This window comes from Pseudorca crassidens, chromosome 11, assembly GCF_039906515.1.
Source record: "Pseudorca crassidens isolate mPseCra1 chromosome 11, mPseCra1.hap1, whole genome shotgun sequence".
In the NCBI taxonomy this organism is placed as follows: Eukaryota; Metazoa; Chordata; class Mammalia; order Artiodactyla; family Delphinidae; genus Pseudorca; species Pseudorca crassidens.
Window position 1 is genome coordinate 56473629 of NC_090306.1, and position 16187 is coordinate 56489815.

Below are 16187 nucleotides of genomic sequence, written 5' to 3' on the forward strand. Positions count from 1 at the left end.
ACTTCCTTTTTCAAAGCCTAGGACATCAGAGACACTCATATTAAAATTGAAGAACAGACTTTCTTTTTCAAAGTCAAAAAACCGAAAAGATTACTTACACACTTCTGCCCTTTATTACACACGACAGAGTTAATTATAATTTCAAAATTTATGAATGCTTATCATAAAGGTTTTTAAATTGTGGCTGCTGGTCTACTATCCCATAGTTGATAAAAAAAATCAAATCATGTTAGGGAAAGAAATAATCTCTCATCTGATCTCGTGAGAACAGAGTACTTGGGGAAAGAAGGCAAGAGGGACAGGCCACTGATTTCGATGTAATAATCAGTCTAGGCAGGACTTTCAAGATTGCCGGATCCTGTGACCTAAGCAGCCCTGCATGCTTCCTTTTTCATGGCAGTTTCATGACACTGTATACATGAGTTGTTACTGCTCTTTAAAATAGAAGCCAAGGAAGAGTCAGTGAGTGTGAGCGATGTCAGCTTCATTTACTACATTTTGAATGAGAGACCAAATAAAGATAGACATTCAAGAAGCAAAATTCTTGTCAAGTCCATAAAAGCACAGGGCCCGTTACATGATTTACCAGGAGCATTTGTAACAAAAGTCCACCACAGTGTGCATTTACCTAAGCTCTCTTAACACAGAACAGAACAACCCTCTATATATCCCATAAAGACATACATAGGCCCAACTGATGGTTGAAGAGGTCAATTTAACAAACAACCCCTATCAGTCCTCCTTGGCAGAAGGCTAGGCATAAATTATTTTAAAAATAAGGTTAATAACTAGAGGAATGAAAATTACATAATGGATGATGACTTTCCATATTACAGAGACATAATGTATACAACAATTTTACCCAACAAATTATTTGCATTTTCTTTAAATATGTAGATTGACCCTGTATGTTTAAGCACTTGATTATAGAGCTTTACTTAAGGAGCTGGGAGCATGGGTTTTTAAGGGCCTGTCTTAAAGGTCAATCAGAAATGCACAAAGAAGCAACTATAAAATAGTAGTAACAGACAAGTGAGAAATAAGTTTCAATTAGTACGAATTTCATTTGTACTCTGGTTTTCAGGAGTGTGCTTCCTGAATAGAATGGGATACCAGGACATAAGTGCAGCCTTATGGGATGTGGACAATGCAGTTTCCTCCAGAAGGAACCAGGTCCTTCCCAGGTCCCTGGCTGAATCCTGAAAAGCTAGAAAGGCTAAATTCAATTAGTTTGATTTGATCTCTGTTAAAATACAAATCCATCTGGGCTACTTTTTAAACTGGTAATAGTCAATTACCCTCTTGTTTAAAAATATTTCAAATCTTTCCCCAAGAGCTAGTTTAAAAACACGAAAGAAAGAAAATATTAATGTACCAGTTAACTGAGTAATTCGTGTATTCATTGATTCAAGCATTTATTGAGTGCTTACTATGAGTCAGACGATGAAACTCAAAGACGGAAAAAGTCAGAGATGCTTAAAGCCCAGTCACAGAGGCAAATGAGTCACAGAGCACCATGCCACAGTGTTGGTTGTGGGGAAGGCGGCCACAGAGGAGATGGTCCTGGCAACAATGTAAAATGAAAACTTGCTGTTCCAAATGCAACATCTATTTCACAATTTTATCTTCTGTCTAATCTGTCTGTACTTATCAATCAGGATTAGTGGAGAAGAACAGACCTATGGCAGAATCTAAATTAGGCAAAACTCAGGAGTAAAGATAGAATATTGTTGCAAGAAAATGTGCCGAATCACAAGAATGTTAACTGCCAATAAGCATCTCTAGTCCCTAAAGGACTGACTAAATCATTTATGGGCGTTTCCGAAGAAAGGAGTAAAGAAGCAGTTTGGAGAGGGAAGAACGTGTTTCTGGCGTTGGCTTTCTGCTAACCTGCGCTCTCCACTAGACTAATCACTCATTTTATGTCTTTTCTGGTGTTTAATGCTTGCATAATGATCTAATGGCAAGGAGAAATGAAGACAGATGCATTCATTTGCATAAGTTCGCTTGTATATCAAGGCTTACTGGAAAAAGCTCGCAGTTAAACAGTGGAACTTGGGAAAATCAATATATATTGACAGTTTCTTTCTTTGTGATTTAAATTACAAATATCCCTCCCCAAATTAAGAGGATTCTGCAGTCTCTCCAAATTAGCAAGCAACACAGGGAACAGATGATACCCAACTGGCAAGGAATGAGACGGTTCTGGATTTGACGGTTTCCTTAATCACCATATTTAATCATCTTCGAAAAGAAATTGCAGGTTTACATCTGTACCAGCACACACTCAACCAACAAGAATCTCACTGATAGAATGAGATTTAGTTGTCTGCTGTTTTAATTTGGGCTTGAAATTCAATCCTCTTAATTACTGAACTCCAGAAAGTTTTAAGAAAAGTAACAATGATACCTGGCAAAAACAAGAGAAGTATGAAAAATTCTTGCAAACAAATAAGAAAATTCCATAACATAGATGGTTAGAAAATTAATATGAAGAAAACCATAGTCTTTTATAAACAAACAACAACTAGTTAGAAGTTAATCACAGAAGAAAAAAAAAACCATTTACAATAGCCAAAAACTAAAATCTCTAAGAAAAAAAATTAATGAAAAAAATATAAGATCTCTATGAAGAAAACTTCTGAGGGATATAAAACCAGAACAAATGAAAAGGCATCCCATTCATTCATTCAATAAAAACTTAGCACTTACTATGTGCCAGGCACTGTTCTAGACTTTGGAGGTAGAACTCAACCAAACACAGAAAATCCCTGTCATCTAGGAACTGATATTCCATCTAGGAACTGATAGCTGGAACTATATTCCAGCTCATAGCCCAGTGTAAAAATATGACAATTCTCCCTAAATTAATCTATAAAGTTCACAATATCAGTAAAAAATGCCACTAGGATTTGGAGGGCACAGTTATATTTTCTATTATTGCAAAAATGGAACATGTATCCTTGCAAAGATTCTGCGAAAAATTATATTCCTAAAGTCTACCAGCTGACAGTTTAATGTTGCTATGAAAGAACAGGAAGAGACTGCCCAGGAAGCCTCCCTGAACGAGGTGATGAACTACGACTGGATGCTATACCACCCTGAGAGAGATAAAAAAATTAACCAGACACCCCGGAAGCAGGGGCCTAGAGTGGGGAGGCTGGCAAAGCCTCTGTGTCTGCCTCCCAAACACTGGTCAGAGTCCGGATCTATTTAGATGTGCAAAAGCAAGAAAGAATGAAAAGAAAACACGTATCATAGGCATAGGGTATTCAGAACCCATATTAGAACACCTTAGTGCTTTGTAATACTAAGATTGTAATGTTTTGCATAGAATCAAGGTACAGCATAATAACCTTATTTTGTTCTGTGAAACTTCTGGTATCTAGAAGTTCTTGCCTCATTGATTATTTAAAAAGTATAATTAGGCTTAGAGCAGGAAAGGGGAGTTACCTATAATTTTTGGAAGGTCCCTAAAATTCAGAGGCTAAATGATCAGGGAATTACAAAGTGAACAATTGTAACAACAGTTGCTGAAAGCGGGGAGACAGACAAAAAGTGATGATTACAACAAAGAGTAATAAGAGCTATGACTAGAGTAAAGAAAGGGCCACCATGGTGCAACCTGGGAGGATCCATCATCAGACTGGGCAAGTCGTGCTCTGGACAGTTCCTCAGAGTTATTCCTGAGCTAGGTCATAAAGAAGGCCTCAGCTCAGCAAATAGAGCGGGGAGGTATTAAAGGCAGAGGAACAAGAAATGGTAGATGATTACATAGGTTCTGGGGAGTGCAAGTCCATCAGTTCAATTTGCACTTTCTCAGTTCTGGCTGCATTTTAGAATCACCTGGGGAGCTTTGAAAATTTTCAATGTGTGAGCCCACCCCAGACCAAGTCGATCAGAATACCACCCCCAATCGATGGGCAATTTTTTTTTTTTTTTTTTTGTGGTACGCGGGCCTCTCACTGTTGTGGCCTCTCCCGTTGCGGAGCACAGGCTCCAGACGCGCAGGCTCAGTGGCCATGGCTCACGGGCCCAGCCGCTCCGCGGCACATGGGATCCTCCCGGACTGGGGCACGAACCCGTGTCCCCTGCATCGGCAGGTGGACTCCCAACCACTGCGCCACCAGGGAAGCCCGATGGGCAATTTTTTTAATGCAACTTTTACTTGTGAGATAACTTAATTGAATATTAATTGTAACATTCCCATGCAGTTGTAAGAGATAATACAGAGAGACCCCCTAGTTCCCTTTACCTTGTCTTTCCCCTATGGTAACGTTCTGCAGAACTGTAATACAATAGTACAAGTAGGATATTGACCTTGATGCAGTCAAGATACAGAACATTTCCATCACCACAAGGATCCCTCGTGTTATCCTTTATAAATCACCCACTACCCTCCTGCCCCAACCCCTTCTTTAAACTCCAGGCAACCCTTACCCCATTCTCTGTGTTTATAACTTTGTCATTTTAAGAATGTTAAATAAACGCAATCACACAGTGTGAACGCTTTATGGTTGACTCTTTACACTCAGGATAATTTTCTGGTGATTTATCCAAGTTGTGTGTGGCAAGAGTTCCTTTTCCTTGCTGAGTGGTATTCCATGGTATAGATATACAAAAGTTTGTGTCACCATTTACCTGTTGAAGGACATTTTGGTTGTTTTCAGTTTGGGGCTACTACGAATAAAGTTGCGATAAACATTCATGAATAAGTTTTTGTGTGAACGTAAGTATTCACTTATCAGGGATAAATGCCCAGAAGTACAAGTGCTAGGTCATACAGTAGTTGCATATTTAGTTTTCTAATAAACTGTCAAATTGTTTTCCAAGGTAGCGGTACCATTTTACATTCCCACCAGCAGGTGAATGATCCAGTTTCTCTGCATCCTTGCCAGTACTTGACTGTCATTGTTTTTATTTTAGCCATACTGATATGTGTGTTAGTGATATCTAATTATGGTTTTAATTCTTGGGTACTTTGAGCCATTTCTCTAATGGGAAATGTTTAACATTTTTTTGTGTGTACTTATTTGTCATTTTCAAACCCTCTTTGGTGAAATGTCTTTTCATGTCTTCTGCCCATTTTCTAATTAGATTGTTTGCTTTTTTACTGTTGAGTTTTGAGTTCCTTATATATTCTAGATACTAGTCCCCTGTTTGAATATGTGGTTTGCAAATATTTTCTCCCAGTCTGTAGATTTTCTTTTCATCCTCCTAACAAGGTCTTCTGCAGAGCAAACATTTAAGTCCAATTGATCGATCTCTTTTTTTTATGGATTATGCTGTTGTCAAGTCTAAGAACTCTTTGCTGAGCCTTAGATCCTGGAAAATTTCTCCCATGTTTCTTCTACAGTTTCGAAAAGTTCTATAATATTATGGTTTACATTTAAGTCTTGTTATCCATTTTAAGTTAATTTTTTACATAAGATGTGAGACTTAGTCAAGTTTCACATAATTTTGGGGGGGGGAAGAGAAGGATGGGTGTCCAACTGCTCCAGCACTATTTTTTGAATAGTCTGTCTTTTCTCCACTGAATTGCTTTTGCACCTTGTCAAAAATCAGTCTGTTTCTGGGTTCTCTATTCTGTTCTACTGATGTATCTGTCTCTTCACAGATACCATGCAGTCTTCATTACTATATCTATATAAGTCTTGAAATTGGGTAGGCCAATTACTCCTATTTCATTGTTTTTTTTTTTTTAAATTGTTTCAGCTCTTTTGGTTCCTTTGCCTTTCATATAAATATTAGAATAATCTTGTCTATATCTATAGAAACTTTTGTGGGTATTTTGATAGGATTTGGATTAAAGCTGTATGTCAATTTGGAAAGAATAGACATCTTTACTATGTTGAGTCTTCCAATCCATAAACATAATATATCTCTTCAAATTATGTAGAAACTTCTTCGATTTCTTTCATCAGCATTTTGTAGTTTTCAGCATACAAGCGCTATACATGTTTTGCTGGTTTTACACCAAAGTATTTCATTTTGGGGAGAACAACTGCAAATGGTACTGTATTATTAATTTCGATGTACACGTGTCCATTGCTAGTATACAGAGATACAATTGATTTCTGTATATTTGTCTCATATATTGTGGCCTCAACTGAACTCACTTAACAGTTCTAGGAAGTTTTTTTTTTGTAGATTCCTTAGGGTTTTCTATGTTGACAATCATGCCACCTGCAAGAAAGGACAGTTTTTATTGGTTTCCAATCTATACGCCTTTTATTTCCCTTTTTTGCCTAAAGCACAGGCTAGAACTTCCAGTACTATGTTGAATAAGAGTGGTGAGAATGGATATCCTTGCTTTCTTCCCTATCTTAGGGGAAAAGCATTCAGTGTTTCATCAGGTATTATGTTACCTGTAGGTTTTTTGTAGATTATCAACTTGAGGAAATTCCCCTCTATTCTTATTTTTCTGAGTTTTTGTCATGAGTTTGAATTTTGCCTATGATGATGTGATTTTTCTTCTTTAGTCTGAAAATGTAGTGGATTACATTGATTGATCTTCTAATATCGATCCAATCTTGCATTCCTAAAATAAACTCCACTTGCTTATGGTATATAATTCTTTTTATACATTGCTGAATTTTATTTGCTAATATTTTGTTAAGGACTTTTTTTGCATCTATATGCATGAGGGATATCATCTGTAGATTTCTTTTTTTCTTTCTTCGGTTTGGGTATCAGGGTAATAATACTAGCTTCATAAAATGAACTGAGAAACACATCCTTTCCTCTTCTATTTTCTGGAAGAGACTGTGTAGAGTTGGTGTTTATTCTTTTTAAAATATTTGTGTAATTTTCAGTGAAGCCATCTGGGTCTGGACATTTCTTCTTTTCGGAGTTTTTAAATTACAAATTCATTTCCCTTAATAGTTACAGGGCTATTCAAATGATCTATTTCAGGTTCAGTGAGTTGTGGTAGTTTGTGCTCTTCAAGGAACTGGTCCATTTCAATCAGATGATAATCCTTGCAGGTGGGGAACTGGGCATTTTTTGGGTTTTTTTTTTTTTTTTTTTTTTTGCGGTACACAGGCCTCTCACTGTTGTGGCCTCTCCCGTTGCGGAGCACAGGCTCCGGACGCACAGGCTCCGCGGCCATGGCTCACGCGCCCAGCCGCTCCGCAGCATGTGGGATCCTCCCGGACCGGGGCACGAACCCGTGTCCCCTGCATCGGCAGGCGGACTCCCAACCACTGCGCCACCAGGGAAGCCCGGCATTGGTATTTTTTAAACCTCTCCAGGTGATTCTTACATGTAGTCAAGACTGAGAGACACTGATTTAGGGCTTAGTGCATGAGGAAAGATTGGTGGTGGAAATCAGGCTGGGAAGCAAACAAAGGAAGTGCTCAGCTTTGAGTTTTAGAAAAATTTTAGCCTGTTATTAGCATAAAGCAGTAGATTTGGTAATGATGACATGAACTGTTGGGGAGGAAGGCATTAGATTTGGATCAAGGAGAACCATTAGAAGGTCACTGCAGTACTATAAGGTATTAATTAAGTTAGGCTAGGTTGTGTCAACAAATTCAAAAACGAACAATGGCTCAACCACAACAGAAGCTTATTCCACGCATATATTTACAAGCCTGCAGTGGGTGTTCCCCATCAGCAGTCTGCTCCCCTTCACACAGAGATTCAGGGATCTGTGCTCTTTTCCATTTTGTGACTCTGTCATCCCCCAGGGATCTGGTTCCCAAAGTGTGCACAAGGTGCCTCAAGGTTTCAAAGTGAACTCGTGGGAGCACGGTGGAGTATCTTAAAAATCTGAAGGAATTACAGCCATGTGTGATATCAGTTGGGCACCCCACCACCTACTAGCAGTTTTGTTCAACATTAGAACACACAACCCTGCTTTTGGTGATGGCTTATCTTTCCAAAGCTGGGTTTTTTGGTGGTTTCTATGACAAAAAGGAAGTTCTGTGGGAAAGTCAATGAAGAACAGGAAATGAGTTTGTCAGTATTTCATTTGATTTGAAGGTTTGAGAAACTGTGCAGTGCCTCACAAGCACACACATACCATTACTAAGTATTTGTGATTCTTTAAATTTATACATCTTATATTTCTTCAAATGGCTACTAAATGGTTAGGAGATAATATGTATTACGTTGTTTGGACCTAACTACTTAATAAGTGGAACTACTGACATTTCACTTGACCTAGAGGTGCTGTGAAAAAATTACTGAGACATCAAGGGCTCTGTGAACCGAGAAAGTTTGAGAACTTCTGCCTTAGGACTTTATCTTGTCTGCACTTCCCTGGGGGAAGGGGAAAAAGCTCTCAAAAGCCACCACTGGCCTGCTTCTGTTCACATCCCCAGGGCAAGAACTTGTTCCATGTCCACACCTAACTGCAAGGGAGGCTAAGAATTGGAGTGTGGACAGATGCCAAGGCAATGAGGGAAGCGTAGACTTGGGGGGGGGGGCAGGTAGGCAACACACGAAAAACTGAAATCCATCGGTAGCTATGTGGATGGCATGAACTCCAGGTACACCGAGGAAGAACTTCCCTGAGTTAGAGACAAATTAGTGTGTGGGGAGTGAGGAACTAGGACAGACAAGAGGATCTCAAGATTTCCACCTTGTTTGACTAGGAATCTAGAAAAGAGAGGAAGGGAATCCAGAAAAGAGAGGAAGTTTATGTTGTTGAGACTGACTGGAGAGGGCAAAGTCACGTGATATAATGCCAGTTAGAGAGAAACCAAATGAGATTTAAGTACTAGGGAAAAACCTAGTCTTAGAATAGTTTTTGTCACACCCCAAAGGGTCTGTAAGACCCTCACCTTAGAGCCATATCACAAAAAGAAAAAGACGCATTTTAAAAGCAACCACCAGGACTTCCCTGGTGGCGCAGTGGTTAAGAATCTGCCTGCCAATTCAGGGAACACGGGTTCGATCCCTGGGCCAGGAAGATCCCACATGCTGTGGAGCAACTAAGCTCGTGTGCCACAACTACTGAGCCTGTGCTCTAGAGCTCACGAGCCACAAGTACTGAGCCCGTGTGCCACAACTACTGAAGCTTGCACCCTAGAGCCCGTGTGCTCTGCAACAAGAGAAGCCACCGCAATGAGAAGCCCACACACCGCAACGAAGAGTAGCCCCTGCTCGCCACAACTAGAGAAAGCCTGCACGCAGCAACGAAGAGCCAACGTGGCCCAAAAAAAAAAAAAAAAAAGCCATGTAACAGCAACCACCATTGGCACATTCAGCAAAATAGACCCTGGGAGCTCTTTACTTACTGAAGTTCCGTTCACTAGATTTTTAAAAGTATATCATAAACAGTAAAATAGAAATACTATTGATAAAAATAGTATTTTTTATTGAATAAAAAATAAATAAATAGTATATTTTATTAAATAAATATAATACCAAGAGTATTAAAAATACTATTCATATATTTATTGTATAAATACTTTATACAGTAAGTCACAGATTTTTAAATGCTAGTGACAGAGATAGTGTTCTGTTCCCTCCTGTATCTCCAGTGCCTAGAATGGCACCTGGCACTGTGGTAGGTGCTTCCTGGGAGCTACTGAACGAATGGGCACGTCAGTCCCAACACAGGGAATTATGAGCTGGAGATGAGCATCGGCTTGTGGCAAACAGAATTCTTGCTGGATGGTGCCAAAGCAAAATGATAAAGCAGCAGAATTTGAACAGAAGCAGACAGAGTTATTTCTCTAAGCTTCTTTGGTTGATTATTTTTTACCATTGCCTTCATAAGGGCGACTGAGGCTCATACCAGAATACTATAGCTATTCCTGTGTATTACTTTTGAAGAGAATATTATTGCTCACAATGCAGTCTTATCTGTATATTACTTTTAGTGGTGCCACCAGGATGTTTATCCCCCTCAGGAAATAAACAGATGCTTTTTCCAATACTCATTTCAAGTTCCTTCTAACATCCCCTGCTTCAGCAAAGCTGTCGGGCTCAAAGCTGGGTTTCTGTGATGAATGGCTGCATTTTCTGTCTCAGTTCTTGCCACCCAGACTAGCAGGGAAAGGTCTTCTGGCACTTTCCACCTTTGTATAGCGACATGAAGGATGTACCAGAGTTTTTCTCATCCCCTGGGAATCTGAACATAAGTTAGATTCGTGGCAGGGATGTATAGCACATAAATATTACCTCCCACAAATATTCATGTGAAACAAAATCATGATAGGTATTTATCTCCCACAGTGATGGGAGGGCTGGATTAATATCTGTAAGTTTCTCAGATCACCTCAAGAGAAAGAGGATACACAAATATGCGGTACCAGCCACAAAAATCTGAGACCCCTGAAAGTACGCGACGTCTAGATCAGCATTTAAAAGAATAGATAAAGCAGAAATGTGGACTCTTGGTGTAATTGACTCAGATATATTATGTCTTTTAAGTCATTTAGAAGAAATATCAGTGCTTTTAAATTATGGCAATACTAGGATTCTTTCAGTTTTCCACTGTTCCAAAATCAATAATTTAATTGTCAAAATTTTCTATTAAGCTTCCCAGTGTAACAGCTTATAAGTTATTTAATTTTTTTTCATCTTAGTTTCCTTATCTGAAACAGGGATAATAAAAGTACCTACCCTTATGTGAAGAAAAAGGAACCCTCCTACACTGTTGGTGGGAATGTAAATTGGTGCAGCCACTATGGAGAACAGTATGGAGGTTCCTTAAAAAACTAAAAATAGAATTACCATATGACCCAGCAATCCCACTCCTGGGCATATATTCATAAAAAGCTCTAATTCAAAAAGATATATGCATCCCAATGTTTACAGCAGCACTATTTACAAGAGCTTAGACATGGCAACAATCTAAATGTCCACTGGCAGATGAATGGATAAAGAAGATGTGTCTGTGTGTGTATATATATATATATATATATACACACACACACACACACACACAATGGAATATTACTCAGCCCTAAAAAGAATGCAGTAATGACACTTGCAGCAATATGGATGAATCTAGAGATTATGATGTTAAGTAAAGTAAGCCAAAGACAAATATCATATGATATCACTTATATGTGGAATCTAAAATAACAGTAGAAATGAACTTATTTACAAAACAGCAATAGAGTCACAGATGTAGAAAACAAACCTATGGTTATCAGGGGGGATGGGGGGGAGGGATAAATTAGGAGGATAGCATTAACATATACACACTACTATATATAAAATAGATAACCGACAAGGACCCACTGCATAGCACAGGGAACTATACTCAATATTTTGTAATAACCTATAAGAGAAAAGAATCTGAAAAAGAATGTGTGTGTGTGTGTGTGTGTGTGTGTGTGTGTGTGTGTGTGTGTGTATATATATATATATATATATATAACTGAATCACTTTGCTGTACACCTGAAACTAACACATTGTAAATCAACTATACTTCAATAAAAATATATATCTTCAAATAAAGTTGTATAATTTTTGCTATAAAATATTTACTGCTTCTCATACACCACTCTCTGCTCTTGCTTTTAGATCAAGCATAAGAATTTGGTTTTAGACTATGAGTCAAGGGTATGATTCCTAGAGAACCATGTGGTGGCGTCTGGAATCACTGAGATATATACATTCCTGTGCACACGCGTGCGTGTGGGCACACACACACCTGGCCCAGATAAGCACACACACCACACCACCACATTCATGATGAGCAGGCCCTGGAAACAACACAACATTGTAAATCAACTATACTTCAATTTTTAAAAATGGTTTAAAAAAAGTACCTACCTTTAGGGTGTTGTGAAGATTAAGTGATAAAATTCTCATAAGGGACTTATTATAGTACCTGCCACATAGTAAGTGTTCAATATATATGTTAGTCACGGTATTACGGTTGTCAGCATTATTATTATTTGGATATAGGAAAATTCTAGATATGTAGTTGCCAATCTTCTGCTGTATTTTGATTGTTATGAATAGAAGACAAAACAATTAGCAGCAGTATTCAACCACTTGTGGAATCACAGACTCCTTTGCGAATCTAAAGAAAGCCTCTTCCCAGAAAAATTTTGTCTACAGTTTCAGGGGAATTCATGGATACCCTGAACTCTATCCATGTACTCTACACAGAAATCCTGAAGATCTTAAGTCAGATCAGATTTGAGCAATGTGAAAATCAAAGTATATCCTCTGCTAGGCTGACATAAACTGTGCGCATGTCAGGTAGGGAGTCATGAAACAGCAAATAATGTCAAACCTATCAGTGACATGTTCCTACATAGTCATCTAAAAATCAAGATGAAACCATATTCAAGACATCAGAAACAGGAAGTGACTCATATTCAAGACATCAGAAACAGGAAGTGATTCCTGAGCAGGACGGCCCAAGGGGTGGACATTTATATCTGAGAATCCGTAAGGACCAGCAAAAGGCACTGGCCAGGAGATCCAATAACTGCACTTGTCTTAAGAGCCCCAGGCAATTTTGCTTTGGGAAGGCTCCCAATCTGCAGCTTTTTACTTGCAGGTGGTTGTACTCACATTTTTAAAGTTGTTGACATGATTGAAACCTGGATTCTACAAGTGAAACTAAGCAACTAGCACAGCTAACTTTGAAATGACTCTGATCTTCAGTGTTCTCCTAGAGAAGCTAACTGCATCCTTACAGCTACTTGTGGATCATTTCGGTCCAAAAACATTTTGTGAGCATCTGTTATTGTCAGACTCTGTGCTAGGGGCTAGCATTTCCAAGACCCGTAATCACAGCCTCTACCTTTCTGCATTCTAAATGTCTAAGCGACAAATGTCTATACTTTCAATGAAATGTGGTTGGTGCACAGCATGGCCTGGGAGCCTGAAGAATAACGAACAGTTCAATCCGGGGTCCTGGGGAAGCCCCTGTAGGCTATGGATGTGTACTTGGAGGTTTAAATACTTTCTTTAGGGGAGAGTAGGAAATTTACTTGCAATATTACTATCATTTCCATCCAATAGTTGGAGAAATTCGAGGTATCAAAATTTGCTTAGCAAATGAATGAGATATTGCTGGGGGAGGCTCTTTTATTTTTGCATGACTTTTAGGATATCCTTTTGGCTAGTATCTTATATTAAATAACTATTTAGATATGAAAACGCAGAGCTCCCATGCTAGGGTTAGAGTGATCAGATGGTGTGGTCTGGGAGCTCAGCTGAACAAGGAATGAGAAATATGTCTTGTTCAGCTGCGTGAGTAAGAAGAAAAAAAACACTCTGTAAGCAAAGGAAAACCCTGAAATTCGAAAAGATTCATGCACCCCCATGTTCATAGCAGCACTATTACAATAGCCAAGACATGGAAGTAACCTAAATGTCCATCGACAGATAAATGGATAAAGAAGATGTGGTATATATGTACAGTGGAATATTAGCTGTAAAAAGAATGAAATAATGCCATTTGCAGCAACATGGATGGACCTAGAGTGGACCTTCACTTACTTCTAAGTGAAGTAAGTCAGATAGAGAAAGACAAATACCACATGATATCACTTATACGTGGAACCTAAAATATGATACACATCAACATATCTATGAAACAAAAACAGACCCACAGACATAGAGAACAGACTTTGTGGTGGCCAAGGGGGAGGGGGAGGTAAGGGAGGGAAGGAATGGGAGTTTGGGATTAGCAGATGCAAACTATTACGCTTAGAATGGATAAACAACACAGTCCTACTGTATAGCACAGGGAACTAGATTCAATATCCTGTGACAAACCATAATGGAAAAGAATAAGAAAAAGAATATATATGTATAACTGAGTCACTTTGCTGTACAGCAGAAATTAACACAACGTTGTAAATCCACTATACGTCAACAAAATTTAAAAACAAAAATTCAAAAAAAAAAAGAAAAAGGAAAACCCTGAGACAGACAGACATCAGGTAAGGCTGCACTGGAAGCTAGTGAGAGTAAGTCATCAAGGAGTTAGGAGCTTAGCTAGTGCCTAAGACAGGGAGCTAAACAATGTTTAGGGACCGTTGCGTCTTCAAAGACAATTAAAAGAACAATGCTTGGGGGGAACATTCTTTCTGCCTGAAAAGGAAATGAAGGGAGGATAAACTTCAACAGGAAATCAGACTTCTTGAATAATCAGGACAAAATGGGACTTAGAGCTACACCTGCTTGGCCTCCTCCTTCCATGGAGACCAAAGTACCCGTGAGTCTACCATGAGTGAGATAACTGGATTGAGGAGAAAAATTAAAAGGAAGAAATCCCTGACACCGTTTAAGATCATCCATCCTTTTAAAGCAGTTAATAACTCTCAAAATGGTTCACATCTGTCATCTAATTTAACCTTCAGCATAACCCTGCGAAGAGGATAACACTTCCATTTTATAAATCAGGAAACTTGAGACTTGAAAATTGGTTTGTGAGGCAGAAATCTGTATCTGTTTTAGGTGCATGAGATTGCCTTCTCATATAACCGAATGCTATAAATGTTCAGAACGTCATAAAGTAATTGCTAAACAATGGATGCAAAAACATGTAGATGAAATACGACTGAGAAAGGAGCTGAAAAATAAGGCCAGGCTTAGGCCAACTCCAAGCCACCAGGGCAACAGTAAATCAGTAAATCCACCCCTATCATTTTGTTACAGATGTCAGAGGCATTTATTTGACTCTCTTGTTTTATGAGGCTTGATCCATTTCAAAGGAACAGATGGAAAACTGCAGTCACTGCAGATAACTAAGAGGCAAGGCATCAAGGGAGCCCTGTGGACTCTCCATGGAGAAGGCAAGCAGCCTGTTGCAGTGAGTTTCCGTTTTATTAGAGCCCTACTGAGACCCCGCTGGAATCCAGAACTGGAGGAGGCTGTGCTGCCCCCATCCTACACCTACATCCTCCCTGTCAGCTTCCTCCACCCTGACAAGGAGGGTAGCCTTCTTTCCTGGTCCCTCTCCTGGTCCAGCTCTTTTTTCCTGCTCTACTTGAGAGACAACATATTCTTGTCTCAAGGGAAAGGCTCCCCCTTAGGGTGAGCAGCAAGGAAGTGAGCAGACCCACCAGAGTCATTATTATTTCCTTCGCTCAGTCCATACTTGTATTAGTACATCAACTGTCATATATAACACCACCTTATCCAACTATCTTGTAGCCTCAATCTGAGTATGAAATATTTCAGTCCTTTCCATCCATCCATCTATCCCTCTCTTCATCTACCCTTCCTTCATCCATCCATCCATCCGTCCATCCTTCCGCTGGAAAAATCTAATGATCATTTGCTGAATGGTAGGCACCTTGCTACCTAGCAGTAAACAAGACAGACCTCATCGTTGCTCTCAGGAATTTATATTCTAGTAGGAAATGCAGATCCCAAGCAATTAAAAAATAATAACAAATCTGATTAGTGATGATTAGTGAAATAAAGAGTGAGGGTTCTAGTCTGGGGCTAACTAGGGAACAACTGCTTGAAAAATATTTGCAGCTAGTTCATTATGCCCTGGAAAGATCAGCCATATTGCCTTGGGCAAGTCACTAAACACTCTCTGGGTATTAATCTCTGAACTACAAAATGAGAGAATAGAACTAAATGGTTTAAAAAGTACCACATTTCATTGACTCCAAGACACCAGCACTTTTAAGGAACGCTATTGTTTTATTTACCACTAAGAAATGCTGCCAATTAAATTACAACATAATGCTTTCTTACCACTAAGTTTAAAATTTTTTTGTACTTACAAATGAACTCGAAGTGCATACATAAGAAGGAAGATGTAAGTTAAAGTCAGTTAAGGGACTTCTATATCTTCTTCACACTCACTTTCTGAACCAGTGTCACTGATGTCTTTATCTGTCATATGACGTTGTCCTCTGGACCTCAAGAACACTGATGATGCCAATTTCTGAGAGAGGGCTATGTTCCTGTCTCTTGGTCTTTCTTCCAAGCTGCTGAGACCCCTTTTGGCAAGTTGTGATGCTTATGCTTCCTTGATCTTCCCCCAAAGTGTCAACAGAATGTTTTAGACAACAGTGCATGTTCCTGACTCAAATGGTCCTTAAATGATTTATTGCCTGAAACTTCAAGGGGTTGCATTTATCCAATCATATTACCAGGAATTACAACCAAGTTAAGAGCGTGCACAGGCAATAACGATGACATCACAACCTCTGCAGGTTCAACAACAACTGTAAGGTGCATCCTGGTTTCATGGTAGTTAAAATGGGGGGGGGCGGTCTTCAAATAAATGAAATAC

The 16187-nt window shown here is 39.1% G+C and overlaps 1 protein-coding gene across 5 annotated transcripts in view; it reads right to left on the minus strand.

Annotated features, from left to right (window-relative positions):
* GRIP1 (glutamate receptor interacting protein 1) overlaps positions 1-16187 on the minus strand; it is a 700393-nt gene that overhangs the window by 176149 nt on the left and 508057 nt on the right. The window lies entirely within an intron of this gene.